The following is a 21,270-nucleotide window of genomic DNA, read 5'->3' as shown; positions in this document are numbered from 1 at the left end:
GCTTACATATTGTCATGAATCGCTGTGCGGCAGGCATGAGTTGGACCCAAAATGCAGGACTCACAGACTCGGGGAGGTGAACTCAAAATACAGCTTTATTTGCTGGCAGGGAAACAACAGACAAACTAAACTGGGAACAACAAACTAAGAACTCACAGAGAGACACAGGGCGATCCACACAGCATGAGGGACGACGCGACACTGACTCAGAGAAACACAGGGCTTAAATACACTGGGAAGTAACGAGGGGAATGAGACACAGAAGGAGGGCACAGCTGGGAGAAATCAGGACTGACGAGACAAGCAAAGCAGGACGCATTCACATAAGACACGGACCTTCAAAGTAAAACAGGAAGTATCACACAGAGACGCAAACTTGACACAGTGGAGACAGCAACTAAGAAACACAGAGACATGAACCATAAGGCAGAGGACTCTAAGAACCGAGAGACACAGAGGGGAACTCAAACATGCCGACACAGACTTACACAGAACAGAGGGGACACAGAAACATGAAGGGCAAGGGATCGAAACTAGAAACCATCGAATAACTCACAAGTACAATAATGCAAACATCACAAGGAACTAAAAACGCTGAGTCAGGGGACCCAGGACCGTGACACATATACACACAGTTACTGTCCCTCCACACATACCACTCGGTTCTGCTTCTATGCCCCAGCTTTGTTTACTTTTTCCCACCGAGGCTTCTAGACTTCTGATTGGCCAACATTTCTGCACGGTTAGGAATATATCGCCACCTGCTGCTTTGGCATGTTCATAGCAGCGTTTTCCTTCATTTCTGCCTTTATGTGTGGACGGGATTATTTTTTAAAACGGAAAATGTCCGTTTTCAAAAATACCCGTGTACGTGTGGACGTAGCCGACGGCGTTTTGAAAACGCTCTCGAAAACGAATACATTTGAAGACGGTGCTTTCGCGTCGCAGTGTGGACAGTCAGAACGGAGACTTTCTAAAACGATGACGCATGTTAGTCATGTGATGCAGTCATGTGACCAAAGATAGTGGAGGGCAGCAGCTGTTCTAACGATGAATATCAGTCTGTACGTGCTCCTGAGAGCTTTTCTTCAAATTCTTTAATTCTCACTCGCGTTTGCAACTTTGTACTTTTGTGTTACTCACAGCAACAACACCTCGTTGTTAGTCCATTTAAAAAACTCGGTGCTTTTCCTCGACATTTTGCCGCGACGTTTCAAAGAGCCGCAAATAAGCAGCAGACAGAAAGGCGCTTTCGGCTGTTTCAATGTGGACGCACGACTGAAAACACTAGCGTGGACATGGAGCGTTTTCCGACGAAAACGCCGTTTTCAAATCTACCCGTGTACGTGTGGACGTAGCCTAAGAGACAGGACAGAGGAGCTGATAACGGCTGTGCAGGAGCAAGCTCAAGCTCAAAAGTGATGAAGGCAGGGGTCTACCAACCAGGGAAGAGGCGGGTGCAGGCTGTGCGAAGATGCCCATGAGAAAACCCAGCACATCACAGCAGGGTGCAAGATGCTAGCAGGCGTACATGGAGCACCATAACCAAGCAGCAAAGATACTGTGCAGAACCCTCAAGCTCCCAGGCCTCTGGTGGACAAAGACTGCCCACAGGGCGAGTGGGGAACTCTTTACATTTCCTTTTTTCCACCATCTTGTCCCACACACTCCAAAATCCATGACTTTTACCCATTTTAGGAAAAGTCACGCAATATGAGCTGATGTTTAGTTAGATGATTATTAAAAAGCAGAGGGTCAATGGTTGATGGCTCTCTGACACCTAAACCTTCTGTTTACACAGCAGGCATCAGCTCTGCTTACTGCCTTGTTATGTGAACTTTGCTTTGCTACAGAAAGATCTTTGATTGATTTTTGCCTCCCATTGTTCGCTGTCGTGAAACCCACAGTGGGGGAGTGCAGTGATTTCAGATTGCAGACACTGCTGAACAGCCTTAATCCGGCCTGTGTGTGTGTGCATATACCCATGTGATACAAATGCTGGTTTAAACCACTGTACTATTTAGGTCTGCTGTTGAACAGATGGTCGTGAGCACGCTGCAGCAGCATGTCTTTTCAGAGAGGCAGTGCTGTTGCATTACCACACGCACTGACTTCAGCTGCTGTAGGGATTTATGATGCTAGATATCATTACAGTGCTGATAACATTTATCAGAATATGCAAAACTCATGCTCAACCGATAGTGCTGGTGTTAGAATAACAGCTGGAGGAAGCTGTGTGATGGGAAGCTCTCTGCACAGAATCCAGAGACAGGACTGTTTTCATAACTGTCTGTTGTTTGGGGCGTGTGGTTTCCCGCACGTGCACACACACACACACAGACAGACACACGCACACACACACAGACAGGCACACGCACACACAGACAGACACACACACACACGCACACACAGACAGACACGCACACACAGACAGACACACGCACGCACGCACGCACGCACACACAGACACAGACAGACACACGCACACACACACAGACACACGCACACACACACAGACGCACACACACAGACACACACACACAGACACACACACGCACACACACACGCACACACACACAGACGCACACACACACGCACACACACGCAGACACACACACGCACACGCACACACACACGCACACACACACACACACACAGACACGCACACGCACACACTGAGTGTGGCTGGTTAGATAACTCTTGCTGAATATTGTTACAAAGGATGGTTGTGCTTAATCTTGTTTGTGTTTAATCTAACAGCACACATATTCAGAGCTGTGTGGTGACGTCTCTTTAATGGGCCCTTTGCTTTCATCAGGATATTTCATTGTTGCTTCTGCTTCATCCCAGATTGGACGTCTCAGTGTGAAGTCAGGATCTTGGATCTCAAAACCTTGAAGATGTAAAACTGAGGGATTTGTAGTCTTTAGAAGGAATTCTGCCTGGAAACAAGATGTACCAAGAGGCTGTCAGTGGATGTGCTTTCTGCTTCTGCGTCCCCCTTTTTGTTTTCTTAAAACCTGCACTCTTCTGGGTGCTTTAACATTTTTATAGTAACTTTATAGTATCAGTGGGTGTTTGTTGGGTCATGTCTTTGAGCTGAGTTTGTGTTTTGGTTCTTATAGAGCGCTTTTCTACTATCTTGAGCACTCAAAGCACTTTGCACAACTTGTGCATTCACCCATTCACACGATGCTTCCTAACATTCACACACACATTCATTCTCTGATGGATGCATGAGTATGCAGACTAGGGTGAAGCCAGGAATTGAACCACCAACCTCCCGATGACCTCAGTGGTCATATTGTAATGGTGGCTACGTTGATCTGAATACATCGTTTATGCTTAAGTGGTAGAGACGAGGCTGGTCACGGTAATCTCACTGATTTCCAAAATAGTGATTTTTTTCCTTCATTTCCATCAAAGAAATAGATTTTCAAACATTTGAAAATGTGCTCCAAAGTAAACACAAATAAACTATAATTTAATCTCCTGTAGTCTCCTGGGCACGTTTGGCCTTTGTGAAGCTTGGATGGAGATTTATTCTTTTTACAGATCTTACATTAAAAACTAGGAGTAACTGAGAAAATCCACTGTTTGATCAATAATAAAATGACCTGTGTTGAATTGGTTAATGTTGTACTTTTGGTCAGCTGTAGCTGTTACTTCCTGTCATCTTATTTGCCGTGAGCACAGCTGCTGTCGGCTGATCCCAGCACGTCAGTGTGTGGCCGTAGGATCTATTTCAGGTATTTTGCCCCTACTACAACAGATGTTAAGGGATTGTGTGAAATGTTAGAAAATGCATGTTACTCCCACAGTGTATTCACAGACGTGTACCATGTGTATGTGTACCATTACCCAGCTTTAGCAGCAGTGTCACTGAGTTCATTTTGCAGCTTCTCTCCCCAGGAGGGCTGAGCTGTGTGAGTGTCGCCACTATAACACACGCTCACCGCAACACTCACTTTTCTGTTTATTAGTCAGTGAAAGTCTGTCTCAACAGTAGAACGTCCACAGACTTGAACTTCTGAGTTGCTGCTCATCTCTGGTGATCCAGCACAGCAGGTAGAAAGCCGGCACAATACTCACCCTGCTCCTGCTTAAGGTTTAAGGCCCGTTGTTGAACATTGTAAGCATGGTGCTCCCAGTGCCAGGACAAAAAGAACAGCTTTGCTTTGTAATTTGATTTGTTATACTAAACTACACTTACAAACATTAACCACACAATTTGAGTCTAGAATAAAATGAAGTGTGTTGTGTATATAAGAACAAATGGATACACAAAGTATGCAGAAACAAAACACAGGAAACATGAGCGGATTGAGGAGAACTAGATCGAGTTTTATAAGGTCTGCAGCTGTAACACACTGCATATGTTGTGTGTATGTTTTTCTCTGCGTGAGCACAAACTTGTCTCTCACAGAACAATTTGAAATATTGATAAGAGGGGAGGAGAAACTGATGTGGGGACTGCTCGCTGTTAGCTCGGTTTCTGAGACGTGCAGCTGTCAGACGTGCTGCATCCACACCGCACAACTCATGTTCTACATACTGGCTTCTGCTGAATATCTGTAGGGTCTCTGTCCGTGACCACATCCTCTCTTTGAATCCTGTATCAGATCATATTACAGACAATTCTTGTCTTTCCCGTTATCTTTTTGTTTGCTTGTTTTTTGTCTCATGTCATTGTCAGCAACAAGCAAAATGAAAACGAGTCCAGGTCTTAATTTGCAACAGTAGTCACTGTGATTAAGGGAACTGGAGCTAAGTTGTCATTTGCTGATAGAAGAAGTGAGGCCAGCCTCTTATATTAAGAACGTGTGTGTAAATATAGTCTCGGTTACTCGATGCCAGTCATGGTAATGGAGACTATGAGCTACACTACTCAGTGAGAATGACAGTAGTGTTGTAGCCACAGACTGCTGCTGTTACAGCCAGGTTGTCCGTTTGATTGTGGGGCCTTACTGCCACAGGTCAAAAACAGGTTGGGGGCTTAATTAGTGACTCCAAATTTTGAATATAGTGTATAGTTGTATGAATGTAGCGTAGAGAGCTGCTGCTGGTCGGTGAGACCAGAACACCAGGATGGTTGATTGGTGACCATGGAAGAAATGCAGTGGTGTGAATGTTTTATCAAACAAATTTAAATATTAGAGATAGACAAAGACAAAGATAACGCAAGTAAAAGACATCATGGCCACACACTGTAGATGCAATATCGTTTCATCCCAGCTGTATTTGTTACTTTTTCACAATTATGGAAAAAGTAACAATGTTTTTCTAAGCTGCTACAAAATGTTCCTGTTGCTACGGTGTGAGTGGGAAACTTTGGATCTTTTGTTCAAGCATGATGTTACTCTGACGTGCACTTCCCACATTCACAGCATTACAGACCAATCACATCTCCCATCGCACTGACAGTCCTCAGTAAAGGCCTTTCAAGTGCATGAAATGTACTTGATTGTGCAGCGATGCAACAAAAAACCTCAGGGTGTCGACCCTGCTGCATGAGGGATCTCCTGCTCACCTGAAGGGAGCAGACACCAAAGGAGAACCACCGGGCTCCGATCAGCGCTGGGCCGGCAGCGTGGGGACTAGTTTTCTGCTGTGCTGGATGTTACGCACTAATCTGTTCTTGTTCCACTCGGTCTTGAAGTAGTTCCGCTTGCAGACATGCTGTTTATATTGTACTTGTTTTTTCTAATGAATGAAATCTGAACCTTCTGCATGAATCACTAGTTTGTTTTGAACCGGTCTCATGTAACCCAGCAGCGCTGGATGTGTCTATCGTTACATCACTGCTTGCCTCTGCTTGTCTCTGGCTGCTTGCTAATTGCTGGGAGCCTGTGGACCACTCCTGTTTGGAGGCACTCACTCAAACAGTGCTGCTGTCACGGTGGTTCATGTGTGGAGGAGGAAAGGACACATGCACTGCTAATAAGAGTGAAATGAACACAACATGGATTTTTGGAAATCCCAGGTGTGTCAGTCATATTAGTGGTTAAGACACACACCCTATAGCTGTGTCGTCTGTCCTTCCACACATTTACTGGCTGTCAATGCCACAATAGATAAATCCTCTTAAGAGTTAGTCAATCCTTCACACATCCTCCAGTATGGTTTCAGGTCTGTGTAGCTGGGAAGAAGCCTTTACCTGAACACGTGTCATCAGTGGAAATCTGAGGCACTTTATTAGTCTTACTTACTCAGATCAGAGTAGAAGCCATATTTAATCTCAGCGTTCATGCAGGACTTTCATTTTATCTTTCACGGGAACCTCTGGAGCATTTTTAACAGGCGCAGGGCAGCGCTTTGGTGACTGCTGTGACGCGCTCGCTGCCAGGCTCGAGTGGGTCAACATCTCTGAATGTGAATGTGATCGTGTGTGTCATGGTTACACAAAACCTTTTCTCAGGACCACTGAGTTTATTTGCTGGTGCCTTCATGCTCATATGAGGATAATCAGTCATCTAGTTATTAACTTCACCATGTGATAACAAGTGCCACGTCTGTATCTTTAACTGGAAATCCTTTTTCTACTGGGTCGTAACTATGCAGAGAGCACTTGCTTGCTTAGCTGTAAAGTATCGGATTCACGTACAAATGGAAAAGAAACTGGATTATTTCAGCGTCTTCGTCCACTAAGTGAAGTGATAAGAGAAGTTTTATGGGTCAGGCAGAGGACAGGTTAGAGGGCCAAGTAACACAATTACATTTCTCCAAGTGCCTCCACTGATGTCTTCTGCCATGAAACACGAGATTGTGTGTGTGTGTGTGTGTGTGTTGCTGGTTCATTTATGGTAATTTACACTACTAGAATAAGTGGAAACCGGCTTCCCACCCTCCTGCTGGGTGGGAGGGTTTGTGTGGAATCAGATTTCAGGCAGGTAACGCTCAGCCCGAGCATGTGAGCGAGCGCTTACAGGTGTTTTTAATGAGATAACTCTTCTCTGCCCTTGGACACACTTTATTACTACGGGTTACAAAAGGCTTTAATGTTTGAATGATTTGCTTTTCTGTTTCAAAGCAGAACAGTGTTCCTTTGTTGTGACTGAGTTTGTGTCTGAAACAAATCTGTGTGTTACCTGTTGTAAACTGCCAGGTATAAAGTATCTAACACCACACGTGTTCAAGGATTTCTTAGTAACATCTGCCCACGTGTAGTTCATGGCTGCATGTCTCCACAGTGGTGGCAGAAAGCAACAGTAGTGCAGTGTGGTGCTGCAGAATGACACCAAGTGATTTTCAATGATACGTTATGAGCATTGCCTCCACGGCTGGCTGCAGCGACCGGCAGCGCAGAGTAGGGCTGGGCGATATGACCCAAAATTCATATCTCGATATTTTTTAGCTGGATGGCGATATAAGATATATATCTCGATTTTTTTTTTTTAAAGCCATAAGTTAAGAACAAAAAGAGAGTTCTTAGTCACACTGTGTCCCAGATGTCACACGGGCACTTTTCTTTACATACAGCGTAGATGTACATGAAGAAATTACTCAAAAATAAATTATCAGCATTTATTAAATAATCATGGTCCATAAATAAAAGAAAACAATGTTGTTTTTGTGCATAACAAAAAGCTCACAATTGTGCAGTCAAAATGTAAACTAATAGACGCTGAGCATAATAACAAAGAGACAGATTTCACAGCTGCACCACGTCTCTGAACAGGAGCCATTTGTGGTCCTTATACACACACAGTACGTATCACTCCGCGAGGCTCCTCCCCGGTAGCCGTAATCCTCGACAATCCATCAAGCGGTGCAGCTCCGTAGCTTAGCAAAGTCATATTAAAACATTTTTTGACAGATTGCTGAGCGCTGTGTTCCACATAAAATCGGTTCGCGGTCAGTAAGCACAACCAGAATTCATACATAAGGCGCGCTGTCGATTTTTGAGAAAATGAAAGGATTTTAGGCCGTGCAGCCCCTCCTGGCTGCATGTCGTTAGCGCGGTTAGCTCGCTAACACGTTGACGCCGACCAGCCCCACGCACGGTAACTCGCTAACGGAGATTTTCCGCTTTCATCTTGTCATTGCCTGCAGGTGAAGCTATGGGGGAGGCGGAGTTGTGTTCAGTGAAGGAGAGGCGAGGCTGAGTAGCGTTGCGTAGAGACAAAAGTGGACGAAAGAGAGGCAAACCTGCGGCTCCACAAGTATAATTCTAACGTAACATAGACTATATCGATATAAACGATATTGTCACATCTTATATCTCGTATGAAAATATATCGATATTTTTAAAAAACTCGATATATCGCCCAGCCCTAGTGCAGAGTTAACTGATTGTTCCTGTTTTAAACTGAATTAACTCCAATGGACTGACTCAAAGAGACCCTACGAAGCTTGAAGGTTAAATATGAGTGAAAGCGGTCAGCTATGGTCCCCAACATTTACAGGGAAACAGAGCAGAATAAAACAGTCTGACGTTTCATGTCTGAAAACACAATTCCAACATATTTATTAACACAAATATTAACACCTACCCACATAGTTACTGAGGGGAGACAGAAGAACTGCAAGAGTTACTTCAAACTCAGTAGTTACTCTTAAACTCACGGCTAAAGTGGCCTTTGCACACCGAGAACAACAATCTGGAGTCCAGCGCACACTATGAGCAGGCAAATAACAACACACGAACTTGAACTCATCTATGCTGAGGGCTGAAGTGCTTTTTAAGGTGGAAACACTAACAGTACCAGGGTGTTCGTCTGTAAGCTGGAGATTTGTTTTCTGCAGCACACGTGCTTCACACACAAACTTTTAGCTCTTCTAACTCGATGCAGACCTACTTGTGAATGCTCACTTGAATAGAGGTCCTTTTTGTTCACTGTATCAACCCCAGAGCTTGCTGTGTATGTGCATGTGTGGAAACTCCTGCCTACCTCAGCAGAGTCCCTCTCTCTGCCTCCTTTCTCATGGGCGCACACAGCTGAGACTCGGCGCAGTCACATGACTCGGTACTAGGAGCCCGGCTGATTAAGCTGGCCTGGCACTACAGCACAGGGCCGACCAGCCTTGGGTGTGTGTGACGCATCTCTGCTTCAGTTGTCGTGGTTTCAGCCAGTGTTTCCATATTCATACAGCTCAGCCTGTTGTTGTTGTGTGAAGACAGCAGCAGCTGTTTCAGCTACATTCATGTACATATACATACCTGACAACAATGAAGTTTTTGCTCCTGTGATAATTCCACCCACAGACAGACAAGCCTTTCTTTTTCCCTTTCTCTTCCAAAGGCTCGAGTCATTTACATGAATATTATTACAGTGCAGACTGCAGCTGGCATAAACACTTATTCTGGTGAGGAGACATTGGGCCAGCTTGTGTCTGTGTGACGGGCCCGTGCCATGTGCCATGTTGGCTTAAACTCCAGAATGCCTCGCTGCTAAAGCTAAAGCTACTTCCTAATGTGACAGAGGAAAAAACAGACGGCGTTATCCCCGAGAGGCTGCAGAGGGTTTGATTTTCACAAGGAAAAATCTCTCCATTTAAATTTAGGGATAAACCCTTGAAGAATACGTTATTTTCTTATACGCGTGGGACCATTAGCAGCTCACTGAACCCCTGACTGGATGACACTGGTTTAAAAAGTTCCCCATTAGGACGCGGTAACTAAACCCAGGCCTTACAGTGTTCCTGGCACAGTGAACACGTGTCTCTGAACTCTGAACTGGTTTCATTCTTTCTTTTTGCTCACTGAGTGTAATCAAACTACTTCAGGTTTACAAACACACTGTTGTTGCTGTTGGCTGTGTAATATTGCACAACTGTCACTTTCTAGCTGATAACAGCTGGAGTTTGACCCCCATATTTGTCATTACGTAACACGTAGAAAACAGTCGCATGGATGGAAGCTAGAGTGAGACTAGATCCCAGCTGGTGTCTCCAGGCACAGCACCAGTCTAGCCTAGCTCAGTTCTGTTCTTCAGTTTAGACATGCCCACGCAGTCGGTGCATCGACTCAGTGCCAAACAGAGAAGAATCCGACCCTCTGCATGCACTCCTTCACTTCATCCAGGAGTCTTCTCTGAGGAAAAACATAAAAACTTGCAGGTCACTATTTACCCGTGACATTAATGAGATGATGCTTAATGGCACCCCGTCCCCACCCAACTCCAAATCTCATCTCTGTGTTTGTCGCACAAAAGCTCTTCCCTGCATATTATCAAGTATAAAGGAGAAATCGTTAAGGCCTGTAGAGGGTTTCTTATGGAACTGAAGCAGTTTAAGCTTCGGGCTTTGACGGCTCTTGGTTATATTCAGGAAGCAGATCTTTGTTGGAGGGAATCACTGCTGAGACAGCGAGTAATTGTGGTTGTTCATACAATAAAGCCAGAACACAGTGACTAAAGATGTACTACAGATTATTAAACAGCCCTGAAGCACTGTGACACATCCACAGAGGTGGCGGTGTGCAGATGTTTGTCACGGTTGTTTATTCAGAGACCAGAGCTCACCCGACGCGTCACAGAGGAGCACGAATTTACAGCTTACAGTATGATGAATGCACATATATGTTGAGTCCATATATGCTGTTTCTATCCAGAGCTCGTCGTGCACAGAGGGCTTTATTTATTCATTACCCCCCCACTGTAGGAGGCTCCCACATGCCAAGGGACACATATTTGGGAGGCCACGTGTCAAAGAAATGGCTGAGTTGTTGGCCGATTTTCAGGATAAAGATCTTTAAATGTAACACAAGTGCTCTCTTTCCTCCTGTGCAGCATGAACTGAAAACACCCACACAGATGCAGAGCGCACAGGCAGGCATGCAGGCTGGAGAGGACAGGAGGGATTTTCCCATGCTGGCTCTGCAGTGGCTGCCCTAGATTCCACTGAACGATTGTCTCGCTGCAACTAGACTATTATTAGAGCTGTATTATCAGGAGACGGGGAGTGAGAGAAGAGGGAGGGGAGGCAATGCAGAGAAGAAAGCCCCGCCTTCTTTTTCCTTCAGTGTGTCCTCATATTCTGCTGAATATTCAACATTTAGTTCTTTATTTGGTTCCCTCAGAAGTCGGCTTCTCTGTTCCCATCAGGAGTTGATATTTCACACGAGGGTTGCAGAGCTGCAAGTGCAATGAAGTGTGTTACCTGTCTCACATCCATGGCTATGTTGTGTCTTTGCAACAACCCGTGCATTTTAGGCTTTGTTTGAGGTCTGCAGAAAGATTACCAAGTCTCCTTTGATAATTATCAAAGTTTAATTGCAATTAAAAATAAAATTCTTTGAAGTTCCAGAAAAGTGTGAAAGGCAGTTTAATAAAGTGTGACTACTGAACAGATCAGAGACAGGTGGCTTCAAGACTGAAGCTAAGAAACAAATTGGGTTTCCTGTCAGCAGCTCAGTTAGTTAGTTCATGTGGACTACACAGGTAAAAGGCTGCAGGTGCTTCTGGAGTTAAACAAGGGGTGTGTGTGTGTGTGTGTGTGTGTGTGTGTGTGTGTGTGTGTGTGTGTGTGTGTCAGTCTAAGGGATCTTACTCCTCGGGCATGTAGAGAGATGGTAGATGGATGGAAAACAAAGCAATAATAATAGAAAAGCAAACGCATGCGAGTAGAGCAGGGCGATATGGCCAAAAATATTTATCACGATATATATTTGAAAATTTGCGATAACGATATAACTGACGATATAATTGATGCGAGACAAAATACAACTCCACAACATTACTAGCGCAAAAAGACAACCTTCCATTTATTTCACTTAAACAAGAAGCTGGTTTTTATGTACATTAAAGCTTTATAAAAATGTAACAGTGCAAATGCAAATTCCTTGCTGAAAGTTTAACCAAAAGGCATTTCCAGTAGAAATGGGCTGACATATCCTGAGCATAACCATGTATAATATCCACTGAAGTTAAAAAGAGGTGCTTTGCAACATTAAACTGCAGTGTGCAGTACGTATTTTTCGGACCATAAGGTGCACGGGATTATAAGGCACATTAAGCGAAACAAAGCAGTCAGATAAATCAAACTTTATTAAACTCATTCTTCTTGCTTCCTCCACTTCTGTACCATTGATTCATTAATGTTGAATTCTCTGGCAGCTGCTCTATTCCCATGTTGTTGCAGTATATTAATGACTAACCTCGTATTGTGGATGGATTATCTCAGTTGTTCTCCTGACTGAAGTTTGGTCTGTTTACAGCATCCTGCCATGCGATTGCATTTGTCTCTAACCATGAGGAACCTTAACGTTAACTTTTATAAGTGGAAAAGTGTTAGTGTTCGTCCTCCAGCTTCACTGCTTATGTTATGCTAACATAGCTGTGTTGCTAGCGATCAGGTAGCACATCATTATATACCAGCTAGCCCAACTTCAGTAACCCTACAAACGTCACTGCTGTTTAGTTTCCTGTCTTCATTTATGTTGGAAGTGATAGCAGAGCTGTACGTTTGATTTTTTTCAGAAATCTCTCAGTCAGAACATGCAATATCATGCTTAGGTAACTAGCGAAACTAGCGAGCTAACTTCCGCTAGCTTCCTGCTAACTTCTAACTCCGTTAAATGTAATAACTTTTGTTTTCATGGATGCCTGGAAGTTAAACTTCATAGTTACACCTGGTAAAGCAGCAATGCTGATCGTTTTATTAAAGATGAAAGAATTTAGACAGTTTTTAACTCTCAGTGATGCTGCAGTGTTGTTTGACCTGAAGTCAAATATACGGAGTTTAGGACCCAGATTACTCCCAGATTTAAGAGCATCTTAGTCCGACAAATACGACAATAACGATGGCCGCTTGCATGTTCTGCAAAAAAATGTGCTTTGTCGTGTATCTGACGGACAAACACCAAACCAGTTCCACATCACTGAAGTTGCACCATTTTTACAAACCAATTCTGGTTCATCTGTTTCACTCAACAATCGGCCATGTGTGTATGAAAACAAAGGCACTGCGCATGCGCGTTTTACTCCCATTCTATCGCGATATTTCATTTTCCTATCGTTGCCTAACATTATACCGGTATTACCGTGAACGGTATAATATGGCCCAGCCCTACATGCGAGCCACCTCAGTGAGGTCGGGACACGTGCTCAGTCTCATGATGAGTCCAAAGAGCCAGCAGTTCATCAAGCCCTACCACAAACTGACAGATGATACTTTTATACATGTCTTTAATACTGACTACAATAATAAATGATGAATATCATTAAGATGTTTATACAGGTCATAAAATCTCACCTTCTATATTCATTGTGTGTAAAGTGAAATGTTTCAGGCCTTCTTTTATCTTCTACGTGGTTTAGAGTAGAGATGGACCGATCCGATATTACGTATCGGTATCGGTCCGATACTGACGTAAATTACTGGATCGGATATCGGAGAGAAATAAAAAATGTAATCCGATCCATTAAATATCAAAAAAGCACCTCACAAAACTTGCGACATGGCGACTCGGCTCATAACCGTAGCACGTCGGAGCAGTGTGGTCACGTGATAGAGCCGCTGTGTGTGTTTGTAGCCTCGCTACCAAACCAGCATTTCATCTCCGAGGAAGTGATCCCAGAGAAGTAAAGCTAGTGTGTAAGTTCATCTCTGAATGTTTGTAAAGCATTCCAGCGTTAAGCTTAACAACCGATATATGGAGCGACTGCCTCTCTCTCTCTCCCTCTCCTGCTCCTACTTCAATCATGAAACTGATCACTGATCAGCTGATCGGCTTTTCTGTCGTGAGTCCGTCTCTCTTGTTTGTTTTTGGCCCACTTTGCAGCAGAAAGAGGAAACCAGCGGCTGAACAGCAGCAGCACGTTTAAGCTTGATCAGCTGAGTGAGGGGTGGTTCCCTATTTTTTTTTTTTTTTTTTTTTTTGCTGGGAGTTTGCAACCCTATTAGTCAGGTTGCTTAATATTTCTGCTAAGTTCTCTTTAAAACACCAGAACAGGGAGGATGGAGCAGGTTTAAGTTTATTAGATTGATCAGTTTTGCTGAACTATGAAATATTTTGGGTGCAGTGTGTTCTTTACATACAGGTTTAACAGAATAGCTTTAGTGTTGTTGTTTATTTAAACTTGAGTATGAACTTATCAAAATGCAGCAAGATATTAAAAAACAGTTTTATTGATTAAAAACCACAGTATATCGGATTCATATCGGTATCGGCAGATATCCAAATTTATGATGTCGGTGTCGGACATAAAAAAGTGGTATCGTGCCATCTCTAGTTTAGAGTTCATGAATATCATGAATCGAGTGTCTCACATTAGAATGTTTCGATCATATATTCACCTTTACCACAAATTACTGCTTCAAAGCGGCACTGCATGGAGGCAGTCGGCTGAAGTGTTACTGGGTTGGTCTTCCTCATCTTCCTCGTAGTTTCTCCTTAGGAAATGTAAAGAAACTGGCATCTGTGTATGTCAGCGCATAGAAAGATGAAGTGAATCCTCCTGCTGGACGGCTGCATTGACTGTAGACTTGGACCAGCAGCAGCAGATGACTCCACAAACAGACACTTCACACTGGTTCCTGTTTTGTGAACGACCCTCTGAAGGCTGTGGCCGTCTCTGTGCACCTCCTCCTACCACACGTTTCCCACACTGTCAACTTTCCTAATAATAATTAATAATTAATCTTCATCAGTGACCTTGTGTGGCTCAGCTCACCATGACTGTGGTTTCCTGCGCTGCACTAAACCCAGAGGTTCATGCTAGAATATTGTATTCATTTGAGATGTTGTGTTTTCAGGAGCTAATGTTGAAATTGAAAAGAAGCAGGCCTATGTCGTGCCTCCATGAACACGCGTTAGGATGTGTGACTGTCCTGTAAGCACAACACTACGCAGCTGTTTTCTCCTGGTTGCATTGGATCATATCTACAAACGACAACAATGTGATTTGTCTTGAAGCGTCGGCAGCACCGTCCCTCCTGGCTCCTGGGCCCACACATCTTTCACGAGGAGAGGAGTGGATGAAAGAGGAGAGCGGCAGGAAAAGCTGGGTCACTCTGCTCGAGGACGTTTGCTTTCCTTTATCTGTCTGTTGCTCACTCTACATATTTGTCTCAACCTTTTTCCACTTTCTTCCACATGTTCCCGGTTCCAGTTCTGTTGTGTTGCATGTGTCTGCGCTACGCATCGTGTCTGTTTCCAGCGTGGTGCGAGCAGAGAGAGATGACCTTCTAGAAGAAGGGACGTGGCTTCATGCTGTCATTGAGCATTACTTCAACTCATCTGCTCTCTTATTGCATCTCTCGCCTTCGTGTTATTTCTAACCCAGTGACCTTCCACAAAAGAGACACTCTCACAGAGTGCTGTCTGTCTCTGTGTTGGAGTTCGTTTCATTGTGAAGCACCATGTTGTTCAGTTGGTGACTGTGAATATAGATGATTGTTATTGAAGATGCTCAGTGAATCAGACTAGACCCTGAATGTTAACATTTTAACACATGCTTCCTCACAGAAAAGCGACGAAGTTTTATTTATAACTTGGGAGATCATAACCATCTGTGCTGCAGGGTAGACTGACACGTTTCAGCAGCTGCTTCATATATCTATGTGCCTCTTGGGGACCATCTCTGTGAAAGTCACCGTGCTGATTGATATTCTGTAACTCTAAAATGCTCCAGCATCATCTGTTGCTACGTGGCACCTTGGCTTCAGTATTGTAAGCCTGGTTCATGCTCAGTAGTTCACCTCTCTTCTTAGTATTTTTATAACTCCTTGTTCTGTCACCACATACTGTTGACTGTTGATCATTGCTCTCAGGGGAATCCACAGTCCCCAGCTGATATGCTGTAGCTGATATGCAGATTTGTGTTCATGTAATGTGACACAGATTCACCTCTTCATGGTGCAAATTCACTGCCTTTGTATCTCTGCATTCTTCGGCCTGTTCATTCCCCGAGTCAGCTCTACGTGACCCTACAGTTTGTATGTAATGAGGCAAATAATGTCACAAACACACAAGTACTCAAAGTAGTATAAAGGATGGGCTTGTTCGTGGTGACAGATGTAACTTTTCTTTCTCCTGTTACTGCGGATGGAAAGGCTTGAGTTTAAATCTCCTTACTTGTTCTAAGTGTGTTTGTGTGCTTCCTCCTCTGTGTGTGAGGCCGTGGAGGTTCCGGGGGGGGGGGGGATAAAGAAGTCTTTTTAGCTTGGCTAGCATGTTTTCTCTCCAGTCAAGCTCAGTAAATCAGATTAGACTTTTTGGCAAGCAGAATAGTAGTGTGTGTGTGTGTGTGTGTGTGTGTGTGTGTGTGTGTGCGTGCGTGCGTGTGTGTGTGGACATGACTGTTTGGAGGGTAAGACTGGAGCTCAGACGGATCTAGAGGGAGATGGAGAGGAAAGGAAGAGGGTGTAGCTGCTTGTGAAAGTTATGAAGTCATCAGAGGGGTAAAAACACTGAATCACTCTGTCGACTCTTTTCAAATGTTCATAGATAGTTTTCACTGTAATGAGAGAAAGGAAATTAAAGACAGAGTGCGTGATTTGTCCTGCAGTTACAATCACAAAACTCCCAGAAGGCTTTCAGTCTGCTGCTGCAGCTGTATGTGATGTTGTTCAAAAACATGAAGAGATTGTTTAGAATGGTTTACCTGCACGTTCATGTGTGCTTCCTGCAGTGCACTCGAGCAGTCTCATATGAAGGCCAAACCACTTCCACTCCATGCAAGGATGTGCATGTTTGTGCTTTATGCTTATGCATCTCAGTAAGTCCACTGGAAACACCTTGCTGCTGTCATCATGGTCATGAAGTGCTCTCTCAGTCACAACCTTTGTTCTCCTCTCTGTCTTCTTTCTTGTGTGTGTGGGTGTGTTTTCCAGCTTCCCCTGGTGCTCAGTTTAAAAAGCAGATTTGACTGCACTCCCCCCATTGGTTCTACATTTTCATGACTTGTGCTCATTGGCTGCCAGCGGCCGTCGGTGCAGCCAGCCAGAACGCAGCTCTGCAGCTGTTAGTGATGGGCAGATTATACTCTGCTGCACTGCTAAACACACCTCCAAAACAATCAGACACTAAAGCATCTGTACAGAGAAAATATGTGAGATTTTGATAAACTTTGCTTGTCCCTCTCTGCCCCCACCCTGCATCTGCTGTTGTTCTTGGCTGCACGCTCAAAGCTCTGAAATGTTTGAAGCTGAACGCTCAGCTGCACGTGAAAGGTGGAAACCAAGAAACACACACAAAGATTCAATAGGAAACTAGGTGTGTGTGTGTGTGTGTGTGTGTACATAGCCAGTGCTTAGTGCGACCTTCAGTTACTATAGCAACCAACTCACCAGACTCTCCATTTTCCAGTTTCTATGGTGTGTTTTCGTGACTGAGTTCTACATGTGTGTGCATCTGCATACGTCTGTGTGTGCATCTGCATACGTCTGTGTGTGTGTGTGTGTGCATCTGCATACGTCTGTGTGTGTGTGTGTGTGCATCTGCATACGTCTCTGTGTGTGTGCATCTGCATACGTCTGTGTGTGTGTGCATCTGCATACGTCTGTGTGTGTGTGTGTGCATCTGCATACGTCTGTGTGTGTGTGTGTGCATCTGCATACGTCTGTGTGTGTGTGTGTGCATCTGCATACGTCTGTGTGTGTGTGTGTGCATCTGCATACGTCTGTGTGTGTGTGCATCTGCATACGTCTGTGTGTGTGTGTGTGTGTGCATCTGCATACGTCTGTGTGTGCCATGTCTTCCTTGCTGTGAACAGTAACACGTGCTCGCAGACGGATCGTCCCGACAGGGGAACAGACTGTGCAGCTCTCCTCCTCGGCGTTCCTTCTCCTGCAGCTTTGTCTAAATGCTCAGACGCCATGAGATGTGTTCATCTATCTGAGACGTCCCGCGCGTGAGCTCCGGTTTGTGCGCTGCTGAGAGACGCAGACGGGTTCTGCAGGAACGTCTCACTCTCCCCGTCGTCGGCATGTCTCTTGTGCTCGACTGAGAGTGAAATCTCCAGATTGTAGAGCTGGATGAAGCAGATCGCTGAGGAGAATGTGACCCATCACGCTGATCCCGCACAGCGCACACACTCACATAGGTATTTGTTTAGAGATTCCAGTGGGTAAAGTCAAACAGGCCTCCCTGCTCCTCATTTGCTTGCTGACTGTTGTTCTCTTACTTGGATTCTTTGATGTTTATCTTAAAGCTGAGGTTTTACATACTGTAATAGTATTTAAATAAGTCATTCAAATGGAAACAGCTGTGGTGGAGACGTTTACCGATCACGCTGTGGACGGGAGGCGGGGCTGTTTAAGCTCTGCTGCCACGAGGACAGATACAAGAAATCTATAATAAATCTATAACTCTGCAATAAAACACTTTATTGATTTCTCGTTGTATTATTCCAACTCTGTGCTTTGACACCGTTTCCCCTGTGAGCTGATATCCTTAAATTCTATTTTGCTTTGTTTTGTTTTATCAATATTATTATTTATAACGATTGCTTTAGCTTATTATAAATGTACTTTTATATGGACAATTCAGTCTGTATGAGCTACTTACTACATGTTTTGTATCTTTAGAGGTGAATGTTCACTAGGGCTGCCACAAAACATTATTCTGATAGTCGACTAGTCACCGATTATTTTTGCGATTAGTCGACTAATCAGATCATCATCCATTGGACGCAAAACATATAGATTCTTGCACCAGCAGCATCTGCTCTACCATCATAATGATCACTATCATTAGCTTACAGCTTTAAGTGTTTAAGGTCTGTGCTAACTAAAAATAAAGACAAGATGATAGTTTATTCAATTTTAATGAAATTTGCAGATTGTCTCGGTGAAGTTTAATAAACTCCTTGCTATCTAAAATATAACAGGACACCGGAGTATATTCTCCAGCATCTCACACTTCTGATAATCAGCTGTCTGCTTGATGTTTATTCAGCTGTGTAAAAACTATAACTTTAATCTCAGCCAAACCGATTTACTCAGGAACAAATAAAATACTAAAAAAAAGCCAAACAATAACATTTTTAAGTTATCTAAGTGACTTATATGTTTAACCTGAGCAGCGAAAGACGGCGGTGGGTTTGAAAACGATCTGCGGGGAGTCCGGTGTTCTCACGGCTCTAGTTAGCCTAGCCCCGGCTAACTATCGAGCTAGTGGCTAACAGATGTCTCCGAAAACGTCGGAGCGCTTTTGAAAATATGTGGTGTCCTGATAAACTGAGCAGATATTTGAGGTTTACACAGCTACATTCTTACCTGAAAATATGTTAAACGTTTATTTTGTGACCCAGAAAGAATAATAAGAGTAATATTAAAACTAACTAGCTGCCGCCATTGTTGGAAACTAAGCTGGGCTGCGCTATGAATTCTGGGACACAGCTGCTTCTTCTTCAGAGTTTAACGGCAGCTGACATCCTTGTACATGCTGTGCTGCCATCTTCTGTTTCAGTCCGTTATTACACTCTTAAATCCTTCTACTTATTCCTGCGTCTTTTGTGATCTTACAAAGCTTCAAACGACGCGTCGACTATTAAATCAGTCGGCGACGATTTTGATAGTCGACGTAATCGTGACTAGTCGACTAATCGTGGCAGCCCTAATGTTCAGTGTCTTTGCCTTTCTGTCTGTCTCACTTTAAAGTGAAAATAGGATCCTGATAGCAAAACTCGATTGAAGTATGATAGATTTAGCTGTTTAGGTGAGTTTAATTGAAACACTGTCACTGTTCTGATCAGGCCAGCAGCTCATTTTCTCTGAGCTTTTGGTTTTATTTCATTCTAAGCCTGCTTCTCCTGAAGTTAGAAGCATGACTTGCCGTCTTGTTGAGTTTGACTGGATTCGTGTGTATATAGAATATTGAAAAGATGAGGTGAGGATTAGATTTGAAAACGAGTGATGAGTAAAAATGGTTGGATATGAGGACAATCATGTAATTTCTTTTATGACTGTATCTTAGCAGCACTTCTCTTTATCTCACTCGTTCTTCTCTGATCTTGTCACAGCTGTAAAATCACACGTGTGGTGATCAGTGTCCTATAGCACGAAGCGATAACGTTTCAGTTTGCCTTGTTTAAAGACAAACAGTGGTGGGTATCAGAGGAAACAGCTGGAACGACGTTATCTCTTCAGTGGTGACAGAAGGTATGCATTTTAATGATCCTGATGATAATGACACCAGTATAATGATGAAACCAGTAAGAATGAATGATGACAGTGAGTAAACTGCTGCTTGTGCCCCAGAATGAAATGAAGGGAAAGCACTGAAAGAATCCGAAGTGGCAGACACACACCAGGATGGACGGATGATCACATGAGCAGGGAAGGGTGATGAGGGTGATGGTGTAAAGGAATGAGCACTACTCCACCAAACAAAATAAAGAAGGAGGCCAGTGTTGAATTTGAAGTGGAGGGTAAAAGTATGCAGCAATAAACAGATGAGTAATATGTGGCGATAAAACAGCAAGGGTAAACAAAGACGGCACGACAATGATGTCCTCAGCGTGTGCTGGCTGGGAGCTATCACTCAGTCGACTGCAGCAGTGCATTGTGGGAGACGGAGTGGGTGGGAGGCTGAATGAGGAGAGAGATGCACTCGCTGATCTCTCTTCCTCTGTCTCCCTGCTCGTGGAGGAAAGAGTGGGGGAGGGGGAGGAAGCAGATGAGAGAGAGAGGGAGTAAATGATGAGGATGGAGAGAGAGAGAGAGATGATCACTACACACACACAGACACACAAACATGTGCAACAGTCAGTCACTGGACTATCTTCTGATGTCAGCAATGCAGCGTTTGAATACTAAAGAGCGGCTGCAGACTGATCGCACGTGCTCTGTGTCTGCAGAGCTGGTCAGCGAGGCTCAGCTGTGCGACTGTCCTTCTACACTCAGGATCATGTTGCATTTGTCATGTTACTGTATGTCTTATGTTGTGTGGTGCCTGTCCAAATGTCTCTGCACTGCTGCTAAACATGATTTGTGTTGTTACCTGCCTTTTATGGAAACATGCTTTGGCACACGTCGCTCTCTTCTTTCTTCCTGTTGGATTCGTGGTCGTTAACTCTGCCACTGTCCATGTTTTGTTGCTCCCGGCGTGCTGGTGTGTACGGCTGCTGCGGCCCAAACATTAGCACGTGTGTAAATCAACCTAACCTGAAGTCTGTCCCAGCCACGTGATTGGTTCTGTGGGGGGCTATTATGGTTGTCATTGGTCTGTCACGTTGTCTGTCCAAACATGGGTGACTGATCGCGTCATACTTATATCGAGGTTAACTTGTTTCATGATAATTATCTTTATTGTTTATTATCCAGCTGTAAATCCTACTTATTTACATTGTATGTGAGAGATATTACTCTTTGTCCTTTTAACTC

At 44.0% G+C, this 21,270-nt stretch overlaps 1 protein-coding gene across 1 annotated transcript in view; it reads left to right on the top strand.

The window, feature by feature from the left end:
* Positions 1–21,270, top strand: part of jmjd1cb (jumonji domain containing 1Cb) — a 116,500-nt gene that overhangs the window by 31,318 nt on the left and 63,912 nt on the right. The gene's annotated exons all lie outside the window — the stretch shown is intronic.

Source organism: Diplotaxodon limnothrissa, linkage group LG8 (genome assembly GCF_057381915.1).
Source record: "Diplotaxodon limnothrissa isolate DT_005_m linkage group LG8, D_limnothrissa_male_GT1.1, whole genome shotgun sequence".
NCBI classification, from domain to species: domain Eukaryota; kingdom Metazoa; phylum Chordata; class Actinopteri; order Cichliformes; family Cichlidae; genus Diplotaxodon; species Diplotaxodon limnothrissa.
Note: the sequence above shows the minus strand (reverse complement) of the source record. Positions and strands in the feature narration are given on the sequence as shown.